The sequence below is a fragment of the Ictidomys tridecemlineatus genome, chromosome 8, assembly GCF_052094955.1.
Source record: "Ictidomys tridecemlineatus isolate mIctTri1 chromosome 8, mIctTri1.hap1, whole genome shotgun sequence".
Classification (NCBI taxonomy): Eukaryota; Metazoa; Chordata; class Mammalia; order Rodentia; family Sciuridae; genus Ictidomys; species Ictidomys tridecemlineatus.
Genome location: NC_135484.1, coordinates 135,524,958 through 135,548,230, shown reverse-complemented (window position 1 = coordinate 135,548,230; position 23,273 = coordinate 135,524,958).

Sequence of the window (23,273 nt, the reverse complement as noted above, 5' to 3'; positions counted from 1 at the left end):
TGTACATTTCGACAGTCAGAATCCTTACATGGTGGTTTCATCTCATTCTCGCTCTAGGATTTGTTCTCCTCTATGAATCTGAGATACATGAATATTGGCAGGATTGCCTGGCACCACTTGCAGAAAGGATCAGAGGGGCAGAGAGCTTCATTGTGGACAGGAATCATCCCAGCTTCCTCCATCTCTAGATATTTAATTCAAACCCAGATGGGGGCACTGTCAGACACACCAAACTAAACCAAAGTCTGTGATCCCAAATGCCTAGCCATAATGAACATAGCGGTCCATGCTGGTGAATGTAGGACCTTGGGACTTTCACAAGGAACTTTCCATGGGCCAGAATTCTCTTTGCTGGCATAAGCTACAGAATAGTCGGCAGAGATCCCAGATGCACTCAGAGGATATAGCTATTGCCTCTGTCTTCCCTGAATCCTTGAATCCATTTTTACCAACAGGAAGCGTTTTCTGTCAATTTTTAGGATATTAATTTCCCTCAGGGTACCATGTAGTACATTTTTTGCTTATTTCATATATTTTACCTCAATATCCATTGGTGGGAAGTGGTGAAATATAGTGGATACCATTGCAGTGGGTCATGGTGTACCGCTGAGGATAAAGATGTAACGCTATTTCCCAGATGAAAGAGGCCCCCCAGATCCATGATAAAGAGACAAATAAAAAGGTGCTCAGTTTGGTGCTGACTTAGCACCCTGTGCACTCACCAATGTGAGCATAAGGATTTATGTTCATATGTGCATTGAACGTGCTGGAGAGATAAGCAGACTGGGTGGCTGAGGGACAGTGCTGAGGGCGTTTGCACAGCATTTGTATCTTGAACCACATCAATAAGCTACTTATGCAAAAAATTGTTTTTAAAAATGATTGATTCACTCCTGAGGGAGCTTCCTGTATTCCCAATTCCCAGGCCTCATGGGAGAATTCCTGCCTCCATGCCTGACCTCCTTGCCCACCTGCCTGTGCCTCAGCTCTGCTCTGCATGGAGCCAAAGCTTGTGCAGGTGCTTTCTCTCCATGGAGCTCCATTGGCTTCCTGTGGGTTCTCTGCTTTCTGGCAACACTGATGACCTGGGAGAGGGTGTCACAAACTAGCTAGGGGAGTCTACCTCTTTCCCTTTCTTTTTGCACCGGTGGATCTCAGAACAATTTTCAAGGCCTCATTTGCAGTGTGAGAATCTCAGACCTGCCCTCCTTTAAGGTGGTGTGAATAATTTGATCTCTTTCTCACTGACCTTGCCTGATCCATCTTCCCCATTACACTGTCACTGGTTCCTCTGTGAAATCACTGTGGCTGGCTTGCTGTGCCCCTGGGCTGCAGCTGCTCTGTTACTGGATCATGAGGTTTCACAAAGCCAACTGTTGTCCAGATTCCTGGCAGAAATGGTGAGACCTGGACTAGAGCCATCTCAGGAAGCTCCTCATTCATGCATTTACCCCTGGTGAAGTACTCCTTTACTTTTGGGAGGCATAAGCCGAGATTTGGACACCCTTCCCATTTCATGACAGAGGCATTGGTGAGGCCCACTAAGGGTTATCAGCTGACCATCTCTCACCCCTGCTTTCAGAGTCACCCTTCATCCCCTGTCATCCAACAAACAGCTGGCTGCATGGGGCATGGAAGCTCCCTGGCATCCCCAGCTATAAGGCCCTTAGCAAACCAACCCCGTAATCTGGGTTGTGTAAATCAAGTGGAAAACATGGGTTCTTGTCCTCTAATGGGACAGGGAGCTTGTTGCCACCTTCCAGATTGCACATCCGAACATGTGTTCATGTGACTATAGACACAACAGGACACAGTTGGCCAACTTCCTTTGGCCAAAGAGAAAGGAAGTTCTGCAGATTTTCTAATTAACAATCAAGGAGTAAAAGTGACCATAAGTGTGACCTCCAGGTGGTTTTCTCCTTCAGTATGACACCCTTGCTCCTGTGAGTTACTTACAGTCATCTTCCAGGCCTAGGTGCTGCCCGAGTTTTTAAAAATCAACTCTGAAAATCACACAACCAATGATGGGTTGTATAGTTATATTGCAGCCAAGGAAAGTGACCAGGCACAAGCAGTATCTGGACCTGGATTGTGGGAGGCCGACATAGCGTGTGACCAACATTTGCCTCCCTGTTTGATTGATGTGGCACTGTCGGTCACCCTGTGATCTGGATGCTTAGGTAACCAAAGATATTAGCCCCAATCTTTTGGGTTAAGAAAACAGAAATGTGTCTTTGTGCATGCTCGTGCCTTCCTGCAGCCCCATGGGTGGAGCTTTGCTCACCTGTTCCTTTGTGATATTACCCCTTCCCCTATTTGGGATAGAATGTTCCATGGAAAGGCCCTTTGAGAGCCCTCTTCTGTTACCCTGCCCTTGGGTGTGGCCTACCTAGATGTCAGTCAACCAGCTGGTAGCAGACATCATGAAGTTAGACTCAGCCCCCTGAAAACTGACCTCTTGGCCCATTTGAATGGCTTCTCATCAATAAAAGGGGTCAGTATGTGTGGGCTCTCTCTCTTTCTTTCTGCAGACACTTTTGGTCAGAGAAGCCATCATAGAACCCCCAATGAAAAAGGTATTTCTGTCATTTGTGTTGTTATTTCTTGCAGTTCAGTTATTTCAGTTCCTCTGGAGTGACCCCTGAGTGTTTAAGTCACTGGGAACATGACACCAGATTGCCTAGATTAGTGATTTAATCCACCTTGAATTTAGTTGACAGTTTGTAATCTTTTCATTATTTGAGCTGTTCTTGTGTGTGCCCAAGGCTCTGTGCTCATACTCTGGGTGTCTGGGCTGAGAGGAGAAGGGAGCTCTCCAGCTTGGAGCCCTTGGTGTGTACATGGACCATGGAGAAATGTGGCTTGCATTCCCTGGATGAGAGCACATCCCCAGGACAGTTGTTCCTGCTCTGCCTCCTTTCCATATGGCTCATTTCTCCTGATGGCTGAGCTTTCTGTGTCTCACCTTCAGGAGGCATAAAGTTGGTTGAAGCTCCTAGTGATGCACTGCAGAGAACCTGGGCTTTGTGGTCAGTGCACTGGCCCGAGGAGCACTGGCAGCCTCATGGCCCAAGGTCTCTTGTGTCTCTCTTTAATTCTAAAGAAAATGACACACACTGGGGCTCTCATGTACAGATATATGGACCTAAAGAATGGCCACCATGATGGTGTGAGTCCACCCACACTCTCTGGTCTGCTCCAGGACACTTACTTCACTTCCCTCCTGACAGCATCAAGGGTTCCATGCATTGTGGTGATTAGATCCAGAAGTTGGGCTAAATCCAAAAAACCACTGCACCTGTAAGTGGAATTGTCCCCACTACACGGCCTCCATCCTGTCTCAAAGTGAGTGCAAAGACTCACACTGAGGTAGTAAACAGGAAAGAACCACTGCCATCCACCACCTCAGGGAGAAAAGCATGGAAAATGATTCACCAGAACTGGAATATGTTGTTTCCTCCCACCTGGTGACAGAGCCTCAGCATCCCTGGAGGACCCTAGGTGGCACAACTGGAAATGCTGGCATATACTTGGGAGTGGATGTTTGTCATTTGGCATGGGCCTTGGGACTAGTGGGAATGTAGTATGTTCCACACAGCTGGAGTCTGCACCAGGTCCAGAATGACTGCAGAGGGAATGCACAGGGGTCAGGAAGGGGGGGGGCATTAAGATTGTTCTAGTTCATATGACTCAAGTGGTACTGATGAGAACACCAAGGACTGGGGGGCTTGTGACACATCAGAACTTGCACCCACAGTCAGAGAGATGCTTCTGGAAATAAGCCACATAATTTCACCTCTGATCAGTGGCCTCTGGTGGGTTCTGCATGGGGTGGATGGTCTATGTTCCAGATCCCCATATGTGACCTGCTTTGGGAATAGTGGCACTGCCCTCATAATTTGTTAAGTGGAGCTTATGCTGAATTAGGGAGGCCTTTGGCCAGTGGGCTGGTGTCCTTCCAAGAATGGAAACAAAAACACAGAGAGGGAGGTGATCTGTGAAGACAGTAGTACAGGAAAAGCATCACATGAAGATGGGCAAGGGCCAGAAAGGTGCACCTACACACCCAGGAACATCAAGGGTTGCTGCTTGTACCAGAAGCTGGGAGCAAGGATGATGCTGCCCTGGAGCCTGCAGATCCTAGAAAATGACTGAATTTGGAATAGAACCTCTATAAAGCTATCTCAACTAAAATGAGGCCATTAGAATGTACATTATCCAATCTGACAGATCTTGTCAAAAGCAGAATAGTTCAGACATACCTCCAGAGACAGAGCAAGAAGGTGGGCAGCTGCAAGTCAATGAGAGAGGCCTCAGGAGAAAAGAAACCTGCTGACACCTTGATCTTGGGCTTCAGGCTTCTGAACTGTGAGAAAACAAATTTTTGTTGTTTCAGCCACCCAGCATGTGACAGTTATAGAAGCCCAACAAACTAATGAGATGAGAGACAGACAGATAGATAGATAGATAGACTGATAGATGACAGACATATGTGTATGGTATCTGGGCTCTTTGGACAAACAATAAGCAGATTCAGAGTGTCTGGTGGGTTTTTGAGTTTTTTCAATTTCTAACAAGTTTTCAGGTTATGTTGATCCCACTGAAGCAGCAGCTCCTTCCTAAGATGTCTCTTCTATCTCTATTAATGGATAATACTCAGTTAATAGAAAATAGCAACCTGCCAGTTTCTCTTTCTGTTAACATGCTTGTTCAGCAGCTAAGGAAGGAACCAGAGATGCCTAGAGAATGGGGGAGACCTCAAGGTTACTATCATGAGAAAGTTTTGAAACCCAGAAGTGTGTACTGTATAATAGATACTGAGAACCAAGGGCAGTGGTTAGCCTTTGGAGAAGACTCTGCTGAGCTGCAGCAGTGCTGAAGAAACCTTGCTCTTCTATTTCTTCACGTGCTGCTTGTCTCTTTCCATGAACATTATTTTTGGTATTTTTCCACGTTTTCCATAACATACATTGGGGGCTTTGTCTAGGAACCTGACGGAGGGATAGGCATCGCCTGGTCACATGCCAGATCCTGACTCTCACAGGAGCTGTGATGGCCCTGGCTCTCATTACTTCCTGAATGAACTCAGAAGAAGAACAGAAGCAGATTTCATGACTGGAAATTAAACTAGTTAGTCCCCCAAAATCATTTGCCCAAGTTAGGAGCTGCTTGAAGTGGAAAGGAAAACTAATCACTTCCCAGTGACTGAAGTGTCACTCAGTACAGGTTTGCCTACTGAGGAGGTCTGTCTGTCAGTTCTGTTATGTGCATGCATGTGACCTGCACAACTTAGTCTTTGCTCTACCATCTTCAGACTATGGAGCCTGAATGAGTCCTGATTGTGATTCCATGGTGACCTCATAAGCTTAAGACAGCACAAAACCTAGAAGATCCAAAGTCCCTTCATGGGAAGTTGGTCTAGGTCAGGGGCTTATACTAATCTGACATTGATGCAAAGATGCACCTAAATCTCTACAAAGAGAGTGACCAGGCAGACCAAGGTGTTGTGAGTCACCATCTCAAGGTGAGAACTTTCACATAACTTTCACATCATGACATGAGTGGCTGTACATAACAGCCACTCATGTCATGATGTTATGGAAATATAAACGATTAAATCAGGATGATGTTCTTTAACCCTAAAAGGACCCAAACATCAAAGGGGGAAATACAGTAGAGATTTTCTAAGAACACCCTCCTCCCCCCACAAAAGAGAAATGTCCTTATTTTCTTCTTCCCTGCCAAGGCCATTCTTCCTCATCTTCTTTTTCAGGAGCTCTCGGACCCTAAATGTAATGATTCCTCAGCCATTCTCTCTCAATAAAATACAAGTTTTCCAGTTGTCAAAAATTTCCCAGTGTTTGCTAACTTACAAGTAAAAGGAGTAAAAGGCTTCCCTTTTGAGAAGAACATATTTTGACTAAATTTTGTCAGAGAAATACAACTAAAATAAAAAAAAGTAGCATGATGATATCAGTATCAGTGTGAGCCTTCCTTAACTTGGTTTTAACATTGTTTGCCTTATACAGAAAGAGAGAGAACAAAAGAAAAAAAAAGAAAATCCACAAACAAGAACTAAGGAACAGCCCCCTTAGATGAGACTCCCTCAAGGATGCAAGAACTCACCTACACCCTTCAGCAGAGGCTTAGCCACTGACTTGACTGGGTTTCCAGGAGAGACACTCCTTTCTTTCATGTTACAACATGTTAATAACCTTCTGATGGCCAGCTCAACAGAGGCTCAATGCCTAGAAGGAAAAAAGGTCTTTCTTTCCCTACTAACAGGGGTAAGATATTGCATATCAAAATAAATGAAGACACAAATCTGTCAGAGACAAATTAAATAGTTAGGTTTTAACATGATACAAGGATGTTGAATGCTGGATCTAAAAAAGAAACAATAAAAACAACAACAACAAAAAAACCAATGTGCATTTTTTGCCATCCCTACCCCCACCATTGTCACAAAGTCTGAGAGTTCCTAGGAACAACAGGATGCTACAGGGTATAGAGACTGGATTTTCAGACTAAAAAAAAAGTCCCATTGAGTGAAGAACAAAACAGGAGGTAGTCTTTCAGACAATCAAGGCCAAAATCTTGAGGCTCCAACCCAGAGACCTCCTGATATAATCAGAGACTTTAACCTCTTTGTTCAGGAGAAGAACAAAATAAATTTGGGAGTCCCTACCCAAGAACTGGGATCTTGGAAAAGGCCACTGGGGTGGTTATCTAAACAAACTAACTCAGTCACAGCTAGATGGGGCCCTGAGTCAGACCCCCTGCAGTCACTACTTTGCTGTAAGGGAAGTTGACAAGCTGAGACTGGGACAAAACTTCAATGCTAAAGCCCCACACTCAGTTGTAACCCTGAAGGATAACAAAGGTCACCACGTGCTTTTATTGTGCAAAGGTCACGTGTCAGGGATTTTAGCCCCCCCCCCTTCCTCCTGACCTGTGGAAGAGATGGGGAAAGCATGCCCTGATCAGGATGAGCCAAGAAAGGCAAAGGTAGACTGGCTGATGCATCTAGCTCTCCTGCCCCAGAGTACAATCAGACAGGCCAGGAAGACCAGTCAAAGTAAGATCTCATTGATTGAGGAAGCACACACAGATAACAAAATGCACAGGAGCCAATCAGGATAAAAGTCAGCAGGGAGAGTTCTGAGCCTATCCTAGAGTTGGTCTGATTTTTCATCACCACCCATTGCACCGCATCCTGGCTGATTGCCACGTGTCATCTAGCCACATGTCACCCCAGGACTGGGAAGCAGGTAGGTTTCCTCTTTTCTGATGCAACATGCCCCACATGTTATATCATACTCTACAGTCACCATGTGCTCATACTTCACAAATGACCTGATCTCAAAGGTCACCATGTGAGAATTCACTCATAAACCTGCAAGTTATACAAACTCTAAAGTCAGCTATGTTCCTAATGGGTGAGGCAGGGCCCCTGAGCATAACTGTTTGGAAATAGTAGATAAAATAATTTTCCAGCAGATCAGACCTGACTGACAGCCCACTCCAAAACCCAGACTTCGTCCTTTAGACTAATGAAAGCAATTTTATAGAAGATTAAAAAAAAGGATGGCTGGGTATGCTATGGTGTATGACTCTAAAGGGATGGAAACAGAGTCACTTCTCCAAGGATGGTCAGCACAAAGAGCAGAATTATGAACATTAACCAGGACATTAGAACTCATCCAAGACCAGTGAGCCAACACTGAGCCTCCATCCACACCAAATCTCAGTATGACTTCCTACTCCTCATGTCCATGGAGCATTCAACAAGGGAAGAGGACTCCTTACCACAGAAAAAATAGGGACCAAGAACCCAACTAAAAATTTGAAAACTTCCAGAATTAGTATGGGAACCAAAGGAAGTGGCAATTGTCCACTACAAAGGTCCAGTGGCAAAAAAATGGAATGGCCAAACTGATGCTGCCACCAAACAGGCTGCCCAGAAGCAGCCACCAGAAAAAGCCAAAACCTAGCTAGCACCAGAAATGCCACCAGATTAAAGGGAAACCAAAGCCAAGACAGGATGGTGGCTCTCACAAGACCACTGAGTTTAGATTTTAGAACAACTAGCTTACAGACTGGTCCCCCACCACCCAGACACCTGACCAGGCCAGCACTATCTCACTGACTGTCTCCCTGCACTCACTCTCTGTCTGCAGCATTGCAGTAGAAGGCACTGGTGAGACGCTGTGAAGACCTAGTGGAAAAGCACTTTCCTTCCAGGTTCTGGAAGGGAATAATCAGGGTAGGGGCCCAACAATCCACGATGACCATCTCTAGCCTCACCCTCAAGCTGTCCCTGTGCAATGGCCATTTCAGGAATCACAATGCTGCAACCTCAATCAACTGTATGAATACTTGGCAAATTGTTTGTATAGACCAGCTCCATCTAGCCTGCCCATACCCTGCTGCTGTGGCAGGCAGCTTCTGTGGGCCAGCTGCCCTCAGGTCAGTGCCTTTGCCAGAGGTCAGTTTCTTGTTCCAGTGGCAGCCTTGTCCTCTTCAAAAAGCTGAAGTCTGTGTATGTGTATGAATGTAGGTCTCTGGTGATGCCAGACTCTTTATCATTCACTTGTCATTGGCCTGAGGTTATAGCTGCCCCTATTTCTCATGCTATTTCTCCCCTTTCCCTAAAGAACAATTTTATATTAAATCTCCTCTGGTCAAATAACTGATGTGGTTTTATTGAGTGGGCCCTGCCTGAAGATCAGCATTGTACATCATATGCTCTTAGGAAAGACTTTGGCAGAAACCTGAACCACCAGTGTATTAGTACTCCTTACCCATGGTTTTTATTTCTATGGTTCCAATTGCATGCAGCCAACCCGGTTTGAAAACTATTCAATGAACTTGTGCACCATTCCATATATCATAATAAATCTCACACCATCCTGCTCTGTCCTGCCTGGAATGTGAATCAGCCCTTTGTCCAGGGGATCCACACTGTATAGTCTACCTGCCTATTAATCACTTAGTGGCCATACTTAACATGACAGCATGGCAATCAATCCTTGGGTTGTAATACTAAGGTTCAAATAACCCTTAGTTTACTTCATAATGTCCTCAAAGTACAAGAGTAATGATGCCGACAAGTCAAACACACCAAAGAGACGCTCTACACTCCTTCATTTAAGTGAGGAGTTGGAAATCCTTGACCTAAGGAACACACATGGTATCTATAGGGTTCAGTCTTATCTGTGGCTACAGGTCTCCACTGGAGAACCTGGGTTCCCTCTGGTGGATAAGGGGACTGCGGTAAAGATCTGCCACAGTTTCTCCTGTAGCTATTAATAAATGATACTTCATTAAAAATAGAAAAACATGTCCAATACTGAAATGGGAGGGACCCCATGGTCACAAATACAACTGAGATCTCAGACAAAGCAGGTTGTATGGTCATCCTGTTGATATGCTGTAGTCCAAGAGAATATGAGGATTATATTTCCTATGTAACTTTTCTATCTATATACCACCAAATCAAGGAACCCCCAAAGTAATGGACATATTTAGAAAACAAACAGATGCCCCTTTTTATCTTCCCAAACCTTGTCATTTGATACCTCCAGATATTCCCTTAGTTAATGGACAGAATGCCAATGGCAGATGCCTGATGGTGTCACATGAGAAACACTTGTTTATCTCATAATTTCCTTCAGATACACAATCCAATAAAGTAACTAATGTGATGCTTTCAAATTGAGGTCCCCACTGTATTCCTCGTTCAGTGATTAGTTCCCTTCATTCTCTCTAACAGCATGTTTTCATTTAGGGAACATTGTAAATATTTTCATATTAGCATATTTTGAATTATCTACATGACCATTTTATAGCTGAGGACTCAACTTTCAGACTGTGTTGATGCGGAAGAGTATTACATAAAATGTGGTAGAGGATAAAAAAGGAGAGCAGTAGATCTTAAATGAATGATGCATCAATTCTATGGACTCACCAAGCAGTATCTAAGAAGGTTCTATAATCATTTAAATAGACACAGTTGTATGAAGAGAGAAGAGATTTTGGTCAATTAAATATACCCCTTAGTATAGCTGTACTGAACTCAATCAAATTGGCATCAAAAAGTCCATATCATTTTTTATTGAAATAGCAGCTTAGCTTCTACAAAATGGCATCACAAATCATATAGAACAAGTCATTCAGCCTGGCTGCTCTTGGAGAAAATGAAAATTCCATTCCTTAAAAGGTTCTCAACTAACCACTTCTTCTTCCTCTTTCCCCTACTCCTGTTCCTCCATCTCCTCCTCCAGGGTTGGGGGAGAGGAAACCCAGGGCCTCATGTAGGCTAAGCTTGTGTCTACCACTGAGCTGTGCCCCTACTCTGGCCCCTGATTTTTATCAGTACATCTCATCATAATTATACTCTTCTTTTCTCACTGAATATCTGGGACACTTTGGTAGTTTTGTGTAATATTATTCCACAGGGCTTGAAAGAGAAAGTTCTGTTCAGGCAGGGAGGACACAGGGACATTGAACTTGTTTCTTCCACAAAGTGTCCATGGGATCCCGATCAAATCCCAAAGACTCCTTCAGCATCCCTCTCCCCTGAAAGACACAAGAAGCACAGTCAACAATTCCCTTAGCACTTTGAAGCTTCTGCTTCTTGTAATGTTTTCTCCTGGGATTAATTAACAGGTAAATGTGTTTTTATTTCATCATGGTTTCTTTGAAACCATGATGGAAATCTGATGGAAGGGTACAGGCATGGACATAGGGAGTGGCCATTGCTAAAGAACCTGGACAGTCATTGAGTGTCAAATTTGAAACCTAGTTGGGGAAAAAAACATATGCTGCTGCATGACTAGTCCTATCTGTTCTTTTTCAGGCATAGGGTTTCTTTATCTCACCCACAGGGAGGCAAGTTATTTCAACCCATCCTGGGGACTTAGATGCTATCTGGCTCCATTCCTTCCCTGGACCAGCAGAAGTCTGAGATAGAGATGCTGGAAGCCCAGCCTGAGGGTTTCCTTAGGTATGCCAAATCTGGAGCTGAGGGAATTGGAAAAACTATATCCAAGGTTGACTGGGGGATGAGCAGCAGTGAATCATACAGACTCTTCTGGACCAAGCAGGCAGGCTCTGCTGAACCTCCTTTTCTACTAGGCCTCAACTATGGCTTATAAAAAATGCACATATGATTTTGTTTATTGCTCTATTCCACAATAAAAGACTCAAACAAACACTAATATGGTTTTCAATAGTTTAAGGCCATATCTGCATGATGAACCTAGCCCTTCCCCTTAAAGTACCTGCCTCAGAAAACTCAAGACTGCTCAAAGAATTCACCATTTGTTACAGCTAACATTTAATGAAAGGGCCTCACTTTCCCAAAGCATTTACTCTAAAGGATTTACCATTGTGAGTCTTCCCTCTTTCCCTTGGTCTATAGAAATATGTATCTCTTACAACCCACAAGTGCATTTCTCAAGGCCCTGAAAACCATTCCTTTGGAATGCAATCATCAGGGAGACAAGGGCCTCTGCCTTAGTCTCTGTGGGAGGACAGAACCGGAACTTCAACAATTACACTTTGTACTTTTAAATTTTTGTTCCTCAGCCCTTCCCCCACCCTCCCTATTACTAGTTCAATTCTCCATTTAAAATATCCAGTCCTTTCTGCACAAAGTTGAATTTGGTTCTTGTTGGAACTTCTTCACTACTGCCATTGTATAATATTGATTAAAACCTTGACTGGTTTTATTTATCTTTGATGTAGGTAAGCCCAAATCTTGGCTGAAGAGCTGTGAAATGACATAGGAGAAGCTGGGACTTCACTGGAGACTGTGTTTTCACTGGTGGCTGAGGTCTCTGCATCCTGCCTGCCTTGACCCCATTTCATCTTTCCTCTTTCTCACCATTGCCCATGACAGCGGTCTTCCATGACATACTCTTCAGAATGTAGCCTGGAAATCTTTCTAAAACACAACTATGATCATTTTTCTCCCCCTTTCGAATCATTTGGTGTTCACCCAGAGACCATAGGACAGAGGACAAAAAGAAACCCACTTTCTGTGTTGATTACTTTTGTGTGTCAACTTGGTCATCATACCCAGAATGTCAATCAAACACCAGTCTGGCTATTGCTGTAAAGGTATTCTTTAGATGTAATGAGCATTTATGTGAGCAGATTGCCTTCCAAAGTGCTCATGGATCTCAACTAATCAGCTGAAGTCCTTAAGAGGAAAAGATTGAGGTTGACAATAAAATGTCATTCCACACAATGGAATTGCTCAGCCCTAAAAAGAAATAACCTATCAAGCCACAAAAAGGCACCAAGGAAATTGCACTCATATTTCTAAGTGAAAGAGGCCAATTTGAAAAGGTACATAGTCTAATGTCACTGGGGAAGGTAAAACTACAGACACGGTAGAAAGATCAGTGTTTTCCAGGGGTGTGGTGCTTGCTGGTCTTTTGCATTTTCTTTTCCTTCTTTCACTCCAAAACAGCACAAATATAACATGTACTGCTCAGAGGAGTGCTTTGATCATTCCATTTCCAAAAGACAGTTATCTCTTTATGAGTTTTAAAACAAATATATCTACAAAATGTTTTATTTACTGCCTCGACTTTTAACACACTTTGTGCACTTTTAAACATCCAGAAAGACTAAATTTTTCAAATAAGGACTTAAGTGTGTCCAGTAGTGTTGAATAAACTCCACACATGACAATGGTTATATCTGAAAATGTCTTCAAAATTGGATCATTCTGGCCTAGAATCCTTCATTTCTTCCTATTTATTTCTCCTATGTCACATCTGATATAGGCACATGTGTCACTCAGATGTGATGTTACAATTTAACTTATAAAAGTTCTTTTCAGAAGAATGCCTTTCTATGAATTTTAACACACACTACATAAAATGTATTAGTTTATCAGCTCTACTTTTGTCATATACTGTCAATTCTTTCATATCTAGAGACTAAACATTATAAAATTAGGACTTCATTTCCAGGATATACATACTCTATACAGTACAGAAAAGTTAAATGAAACACACCTTACAGGACAAGGAGTAAGCTGAGATTTTATAGCACACTCTAACAAAAAACCTTGTGTAGCCTCTTCCCTTCCAACTCCCTTATCCCAGTGAACAATAATAGACAGTAAACCATTCATAGGTGGTTTAATAATTTCATTCAGAAGTGGTCTAACAATTCCAAACACAGTATTTCAAATCAGTTTTTAAGAGCTATTTTTAAAAAGTTTTATTTAATTATTTTTAGTTTAAATGTGTCAAGCACTTCTAAATATATAGAAGGACTAGTCACTCTGCATAAGAAGCTGTTCTCTATGCACACAGCACTGGTAAATAAAATTGCACACATAGCAATGGTTATAATCCAAGGTATCTTCTAATATCACCAATTGTCTTTGAACATTTCCCTTCTCACATCCTTCTCTCTACTTTTTGTCCAGTGGACAATACCGGCATAGATAACACTTAAAGATGGTTGAACAACTCTATGTCCAACAGTAATTTACAGAGGACAAGCTTTCTCATGAATTCCAACACAAAATGTACTCATTTTACTAACAACTTGGTCATACACTGGCAACCTCTTTAACACCTAGAGACTAGATGTTGCAATTGGCGATGCATTTGTCCACTATATAAACTAAATACACAGCAAAACAAAATGCAAAAAAGCATCCAGCAAACTGATGTCTGAAAATGTCCACGTGTGAACACACGAACATATTACCTTTTGCAATTGCATCCCTCCCACCTCCTCCACATCACTGAATATGTACAGACAGTACTATACTGCTCATAGAGGTGGTTTAAGAGTTCCATTCCCCAAAGACAATATTTCATATGAAGTTTAGCAAGAAAATTCCAAAGTGATCTTTTGCTACCTCTATATTTACATATAATAGGTACCTCTAAACATCTAGACAGACTGGATGCTTTAAGAAGGGCCTCAATTTGTCCACTTTGTATATGACAGTCTGGAATAAACTACACACATGTAACAATAGTTCTAATTTGAAAATGTCTTCAAAATATGAGCATTCTGGCCCTTCAGCCACCAGGTGGGCTGTAATGCTCAAATTTTCAGATGACAATACTTCCTAGGAATTTTAACACAACACACACATACCTTGTTTATTAATTCTACTTTTGTCATACAGTGGCAACCTCTTTAACATCTAGAAAGACTATATGTAGATTAGGACTCATTTGTCCTTTATATATACTATGTACTCAGCAAAGTGAAACAAAACACAGAGATGTAAGGAACAACTCTGGCCTCATTGTAAGCACATCGGCAAGGTGTTCCCAAGGACCTACACAACTGTGTACTACTCAACAAGAGGTTTGCCTCCCCAAAATATTTCATGAGAATTTTAACCAAAAACATTTACAAAATATGTTATATTTTACCACTTCCACTTTTACTATGTGTCAGGCACTTTAAAAGTCTAGATATTAAAAAAAAACACTTAGCATTGTCAACTATATATACAGTAATGAATAAAATGTACACACAAAATGATGTTTATAATATGAAAAAATGTTTTTTAGATACAACCACTCTGGAATAGGACCTCTTTCTCCTTTTTAGGGTTAAAGTATTCTTCATGTCCTCTAACCCACTGAACAAATGTGAACATGTGTGTCTCCTAGAGGGGGCCTTACAACTGCATTTCAATTCACTTCTGAAAATATTGTGGATTTTTAAAAAATAAATGGGTATTTACAAGATGTTACTTTCTAACTTTATTGTGTCTCAACAACCTTTTGACATTTTGAATTTTCATTTGTAGAAAAAGTTTGAAAAGTTTTGGGAGAATGTTGAGAGCAGTTTTTTTGTTTTCTATTATACACACAAGCTTTCTACACAGGGCCACTAAATCTTCTCAATGGGTGGTCAGCATTTCCCATTGGCCAAATATGGTATGTTCCTCTAGTTCTCTATGGTAGAAGAAAGATGCACCACCAGAGGGCGGCTAATGGTTCAACCCACTGTCCTCAGGGGCTCTATTTACCTTCCAAAGCAGAATGGCAATCATCAAGAACACAGACAACAATACATGTTGGTGAGGATGTGGGGGAAATGGTACACTCATACATTATTGGTGGGACTACAAATTGATGCAACCATTATGGAAAGCATTATGGAGATTCTTTAGAAACGTTGAAAGAGAACCACCATTTGACACAGCTATCTCATTCTCAGATTATACCCAGAGGACTTAAAATGAACATACTACACTGATGCAGCCACATTAATATTTATAGCTGCTCAATTTATAGTAGCTAAACTAGGGAACAAAACTAGGGGCCCTTCAATAGATGGGTGGATGAAGGAAATGTGGTTTATATATACAATGGATATTACTCAGCCTTAAAAAGAATAAAATCATGGCATTTGCAGGTAAATGGATGGAGCTGAACAATATGCTAAGTGAAATAAGCCAATCCCAAAGAACTTAAGGCCAAATGTTTTCTCTGATATGAGGATTCTAATTAGTCTTAAGGTATATTAAGACTCATTTGTCCTTGATATACACTACTTGCTCAGCAAAGTGACACAAAACCCATAGATGTAAGGAACAATTCTGACCTCATTGTAAGCACATTGGCAAGGTGTTCCCAAGGACCAACACAAGGCTGGTCCATTGACCACATCTTGAGTTGCAAGAGTTTATTGTAAATCTGAGCTATACTCCTTGGTCAAAAAGATAAATTCCTCTTCCACAGTGGAAAAGGAAACTGTTTAGGGTGATAGTGAACTTGTGGGGTAGGAGGTATAGGATCAGTATACTGTGCTGACCAACCTGTTCTCTGGGTAAAATAGAAGCCTTGATTGGTAAAGGCCAAATGTTTTCTCTGATATGAGGATGCTAATTAATAATAAGGGTAGGGGGCTAGGGAAGAACAGAGGTACTTTGGATTATCAGAGGAGAGTGAAGGGAGGGGAGGGCTTATGGTGGTAGGAAGGATAACAGAATGAATTTGACATGATTACCTTATTACATATATGATTACATGACTTATGAAACTCTAGATTATGTACAACCAGAAGAATGAGATAATATACTCCATTTATGTATGATCTGTCAAAATTCATTTTCTACTATCATGTTTAACTAATTAGAAGAAATAAAAAAGTTCCATTCCCCAAAGACAATGTTCTTATGAAGTTTACAAAAAGATATTTCAAAGTGAAATTTTACTACCTCTACATTTAACATACATCAGATACTTGTAAGCAACTAGACAGAATAGATGTTTCAAGTAGGGACTCAATTTGTCCACTATGTACATAACAGTCTAGTATAAGGTGCACACATTCATATATTGAATTCTGAGTTTGCACTACCTCAGGAAGTGACTATATTTGGAAACAGGGTCATTACAGAGGTTGTTAATTTAAAAGGAGATCAGCTGGCTGGATTCTCATCCAGTAGGACTGGTGTCTTCTAAAGAAGAGAACATTTGGACATGGAATGATACAAAGGGAAGACCATGTAAAGACACAGCAGGAAGGCTACAAGCCAAGGAGAAAACCGTGGAACTGACTCTTCCTCACAGCCTTTACAAGGAGTGCTGGCAACACCTTGATCTTAAACTTCCAGCCTCAAGTACTTTGCGAAGAGAATTTTTAAAATCCAATTGAGCACCTAGAAGGTGTTGCTTTGCTGTAGCAACACTAGGAAACTAATTCATGATTCTCCTGGGGTTTTGTATGAGTGAAAGTTCTCATTCAGGTAGGTCTGAGGTTTAGCCTGAGTTTTTTTCACTTCTAACAAGTCTCCACATAGTGCAGATGCTGCTGGTCCATTGAGCACACCTTGAGTTGCAAGGGTGTAATATACATGTGAGCTATTCTCCTTGACCAAAAAGAGAAAGTCCTCTTCCACAGTGGAAAAGGAATTTGTTTAGGGTGATAGTAAACTTGTGGGGTAGGAGGTACAGGATCAGTATACTGTGCTGGCCAACCTGCTCTCTGGGTAAAATAGAAGCCTTGATTGGTAAAGTTGACTTATTTTCATGGTGAGAATGCTTCCACCAGGGCTGACCTTTTACCATTGGCTTATCAAACTCCTACAGTTTAAGAATCAACTCTGGCCATTGGTAAGAGAAAGTGAAGACAAAATTAGACAGGCAGTCAATACAGATAGGTAAATTGAGTCAGATCAGATCAAACAGGCCAATTTGAGTGAGTTCAGAAAGTTGGAGACCACTCACTGAGGGACTGAAATGCCTTCAGAGCCCTTCCTCCACCATTATCAAGATAACCTGCCCTTGCTCCAAACTTTTGCTAAGGTAACTTGTCCTAGGGATTGTCCCTCCCTATAGGAAGTTATAAAAGTTGTTAATTATGTCCCCTTCCTTCCCAGATCACTCTACCTTGACCCCTTTCAGCCCACCTGCTTCTCACATTTTGACCATCCCACTGAGCATCTTCTGGGCCTAGTCATGTATGCAGAAAAGAGATAGAGAAAGGGAGGAGAGTAGGGGAACAAGGGAAGCCTCACTTTTTGAGATAAAAGGATACCAGCTATAGCCCCCTTCTCCCTCCCAGGAGAAGTCTATGTTACCCCTTTTAAATAAACACTGTTTTATATGCTTGCCTCAGCATGCTTCCCTAATGTTATACTTCAACATATGAGGAAGCAGGACTCCTCACCAGGAACCAGCAGTTATCAGCAGCTCCAGCACACCACTGCACAGAATGCTGATGTAGGCCCTGCCTGATTTACCTGGTTTCTCCTATGAGTTCAAAATGCTTTTACCACAAGCCAAGTATGAGATCTTCCATATCTAGTAAGGGAAATAGGAGAGGCTGTAGACAGAGTTAATATCTGGGAGGCTGTCACTGTAATGCTGTATGTGTAAAGGCCCAGGTGAAGAGGGGAGGGAAAGATGCAAGTGGAAGCTTCCATCTCTTCTTTCTTCCTTGTGGATGAATGAAACAAATATAGATCTCACAGGACTTGAAGACAACTGCATAACAGACAGTTAGCTTGGTATGTGTGGGCAGAGAGAAATGCGGAAGCAATGACCTAAAAACTTTCCCATTTCTTTTGTTCACTCCGCATAAACATGCCTTTATTCCTCTTCAGAGGACTGATGTATTCTTCTTCAACAGGCAGAGTTTTGGTGTGTGACCTTTGTCTCTCCTCCCCAAAATAGTTCTCCACTAAAGTGATGTGCATTACATCACTGAACTTTGTGTATACATGGGTATACACATTACAAGAAGATAAATATAACCAAAGTATTTTGAATTTTTTGAAAGTGAAAGATAAACATCTGAAACATATTTGGGACAAGTAGCTCTTTTAAAAAATCTATGCTGGTATCAGGCATTTTTTACTGCTGTTTTAGTCTTTCCCAAACGATTGCAGAAGAAAAAGGCACAAGAATTTGGAGAGAATATTGGTTTCTTTATAAAAAAAAAAAAGCATCTATGGACTGTGTTGGATTTGATGATGAAATAAAAACTTTCCATGATAAACAAAAGTTAAAAGAATTTACAATTTAGAAAGCCTGAACTATACAACATTCTCAGCAAATTATTACAAGAGGAAATGAAAAACAGTGATGAAAATCAGCAGAGAGAGGGATTATATAGTGCACCAAAGAAAAATCTAATCGGAGGAGAAACCAAGTCACCTTGAATACCAAAAATAATCAGAAATAACTGAGAAAACAAGTCATGTCCCAATAATAACCCTGAATGTTAATGGCCTAAACTCACCAATCAAAAGACACAAACTAACAGATTAAATAAAAAAAAACAATATGATGACGCCAAGAGACTCATCTCATAGAGTAATACATCCATAGACTAAAGGTGAAGGTTTGGGAAAATTCATACCACTCACAGGGACTGCAGAAGCAAGAAGGGGTTTCTATCCTCATATCAAATAAAGTAGACTTCAAACTGAAGCCAATCCAAAAGGATAAAGAAGGACACTACATACTGCTCCAGGGAATCATACACCAACAAGACTTAACAATTATAAATATATATGTTCCAGACAATGGAGCAACTATTTCATGAAAAAAACTCTTCTCAAGTTCAAGACTCAAAGAGACCAAAACACAATAATTTTGGGTGACTTTAACACACCTCTTTCTTCACTAGATAGACCTTCCAAATAAAAGCTGAACAAAGAAACTATAGAACACAATAATACAATCAATAACTTAGACTTAATTGACATATATAAAAAAATTTCACCCTTCAAAGAGAGAATACACTTTCTCCTTGACAGCACATGGATCCTTCTCTAAAATAAACCATATACTATACCATAAAGCAACTCTTTACAAATACTGAAAAGTAGAGATACTACTTGCATTCTATCAGGTCATAATGAAATGATATTAGAAATCAATGATAAAATAAGAAATAAAATCTACTCCAACACCTGAAGACTAAATAATATGCTACTGAATGAACAATGGGGTCCAGAAGACATAAAGGAGGAGATTAAAAAATTTTAGAGGTGAATGAGAACACAGATACAACATATCAAATTCTCTGGCACTCTATGAAAGCATTTCTAAGAGGAAAGTTCATTGCATGCTGTTCATTCCTTAAAAGAAGAAAAAGTCAACAATTTAGTGACTTAACAGTGTATCTTAAAGCCCTAGAAAAGGAATAATAAACCAACACCAAAAGCAGCAGAAGACAGGAAATAATTAAATTCAGAGCTGAAACCAACAAAACCAAAATAAAAGAAAACTTGAGAAAATTGACAGAGCAAGTTGATTCTTTGAAAAAAAATAAATAAAATTGAGAGACCTTTAGCCATGCTAACAAAGAGAAGAGAGAAAACTCAAATCACTAAAATATGTGATGAAAAAGGAAATATCACAGCAGATACTATAAAAATACAGAAGATAATTAGAAATTATTTGGAAAACTTGTACTCCAATAAAATAAAAATTATGAAAAGCATCAACAAATTTCTAGAGTCATGTAATTTGCCCAAATTGAATCAGGATGATGTACACAACTTAAACTGATCAATTTCAAGTTATGAGATAAATGATGCCATCAAAATATACCAACTAAGAAAGCCCAGGACTGGACCAATACACAGCCAAGTTCTATAAAATGTTTAAAGAAGAACTAATACCAATACTCTCCAATTTATTTTGGGAAATTGAAAAAGAGGCAACACTTCCAAACTCATTCTATGAGGCCAATATCACTCTGATTCCAAAATCAGACAAAGACACTTCAAAGAAAGAAAACTTCAGACCAATATCTCTAATGAACATAGATGCCAAAATTCTCAAAAAAACTCTGGCAAATCAAATACAAAAACATATCAAAAACATCCTGCACCATGATCAACTGGGATTCATCCCAACGATGCAACATTGGTTCAGCATATGGAAGTCAATAAATGTAATTCATCACATCAATAGACTTAAAGATAAGAATCATATGGTCATCTCCTTAGACACAGAAAAAGCATTGGACAAAATACAGCACCCTTTTATGTTCAAAACATTAGAAAACCTGGGGATAACAAGAACATATCTCAATATCATAAAGGCTATCTATGCTAAGCCCCAGGCCAACATCATTCTTAATGGAGAAAAATTGAAGGCATTCCCTCTAAAATCTGGAACAAGACAGGGATGCCCTCTTTTACCACTTCTATTTAACATAGTTCCTGAAACACTGGCCAGAGCAATTATGAAGATGAAATAAATTAAAGCTATACACATAGGAAAAAATTCAAACTGGCACTATTTGTTGATGATATGATTCTATACCTGGAAGACCTTAAAGTTCCACCAGAAAACTTCTGGAGCTAGTGAATGAATTCAGCAAAGTAGCAGGGTATAAAATCATCACCCATAAATCAAAGGTATTTCTGTATATCAGTGACAAATCCTCAGAAAGGGAAATGAAGGAAACTACTCCATTGTTAATAGCCTCAAAAAATAAAAATTAAAAAAAAAACATTGGGAATCAACTTAATGAAAGAAGTGAAAGATCTATAATAATGAAAATTGCAGGACCCTAAAGAAAGAAATCAAGACCTTAGAAGATGGAATGATCCACATTGCTCTTGGACAGACAGAATTAATATTATCAAAATTACCATTCTTCCAAAAGAACTATACAGATTTAATGCAATTCCGATCAAAATCCCAATGTTGTTCCTCATAGATATAGAAAAAGCAATCATGAAATTCATGTGGAAAAGTAAGAGACCCAGAATAGCTAAAGCAATCCTTAGCAGGAAGAGTGAAGCAGGTGGCATCACTATACTGGAACTTAAACTATACTACAGAGCAATAACATGGTATTGGCACCAAAACAGACTGCTAAACCAATGGTATAGAGACCAACCCACAAAACTACAATTATCTTATATTAGCCAAAGGTGCCAAGAATATACATTGGAGAAAAGATAGCCTCTTCAGCAAATGGTGCTGGGAAAGCTGAAAATCCATATGCAACAAAATAGAATTAAACCTATATCTCTCACCATGCACAAAACTTTACTCAAAATGGATCAAGGCCCTAGAAATACAACCAGAGACCCTATGTCTAATAGAAGAAAAAGTAGGCTGTAATATCCATCATGTGGGCTCAGGCCCCAACTTCCTTAATAAAACTCCTATGGCACAAGATTTAAAATCAAGAATCAATAAATGGGATGAATTCAAACTAAAAAGTTTCTTCTCAGCAAAAGAAACAATTTGTGAGGTGAATAGAGAACCTACACCTTGGGAACAGATCTTTACCCCTCACACATCAGATAGAGCAGTAATCTCTAGGGTATATAAAGAACTCAAAAAGCTAAACACCAAAACCAAAACAAACAAACAAAACAAAAAACCCCAAATAACCCAATCAATAAATGGGCCAATGACCTGAACAGACACTTCTCAGAAGATGATGTACAATCAGTCAACAAATACATGAAAACAATGTTCATCATCACTAGTTAAAGAAATGCAACTCAAAACCACTCTAAGATTTCATTTCATTCCATTCAGAATAGCAGCTATTAAGAATACAAACAACAATAGTGTTGGCAAGGATGTTGGGAAAAATGTATACTCTTACATGGCTGGTGGGACTGCAAATTGGTACAGCCAATAGAGAAAGCAGTATGGAGATTTCTTGGAAAATTGAGAATAAAACCACCATTTGACCCAGCTGTCCCTCTCCTTGGTCTATACACAAAGGACTTAAAAACAGCAGACTCTAGGGACATAGCCACATCAATGTTTATAGCAGCACAATTCACAATAGCTAAACTATGGAACCAATCTAGATACCCTTCAATAGATGAATGTATAAAAATGTGGCATATATACACAATAAAATATTACTCAGCAATAAAAGAGTAAAATCATGGAATTTACAGGTAAATGGATGAAGTTAGAGAAGATAATGCTCAGTAAAGTTAGTCATTCCCAAAACAAAAATGCCAAATGTTTCTTTGATACAAGGAGGCTGATTCATAGTGGGATAGGGAGCAGGAGCATGGGAGGAATAGATAAAGTCTAAATGGGGCAGAGGGGTTAGAGGGGAAGGGAGGGGGCATGGGGTTATTAATGATGGTGGAATGTGATGATCATTATTATCAAAAGTACAGGTATGAAGAGACAATTTAGTATGAATATGATATGTATACAACCAGAGATATGAAAAATTGTGCTCTATATGTGTAATAAGAAGTGTAATGCATTCTGCTGTCATATATAAATAAAACAAATTTTAAAAAGACAAGAAGAGACTCTTATCAGTTGCTTTTTCTGAACCATGGTGAAGAAGCATGACATGATGTCTTGGAGATCCAAACATTATGGTTTCAAATGTGCTGAGTTTGGAAGGTTAAGTACAAAAGTTAAAAACTCCATCTATGGGTTTGTATTTATAATAACAGCCACTGCAAGATCCACAAGTTGGAGATGGTGAAAGACTTCTAAGTCACTGGAGGAAAGCAGAGTGACATGAAGCAGAAACTTGACACCAGGATGGAGAAGAAGACAAACAGCAAAGGAGAGGGGGCTGGGTAGGAGCTGATGTTACCTGCTGTGGGTAAGAGCAGTATCAGGTCTAAGGCCCTGTGGTCAGGCCCAGTTCTAACACTGTACAGCTACCTGGAAAAATTTCAGCAGCAGACAAAATTGAATATCTCCAGTGAGGGGCATAAAAGAAGTTTCTGAAAAGCACTAGAAGAGATATTATGATTGCATCCTCCTGATACCTGGAATCCCTGGAACAGGTAATGATTT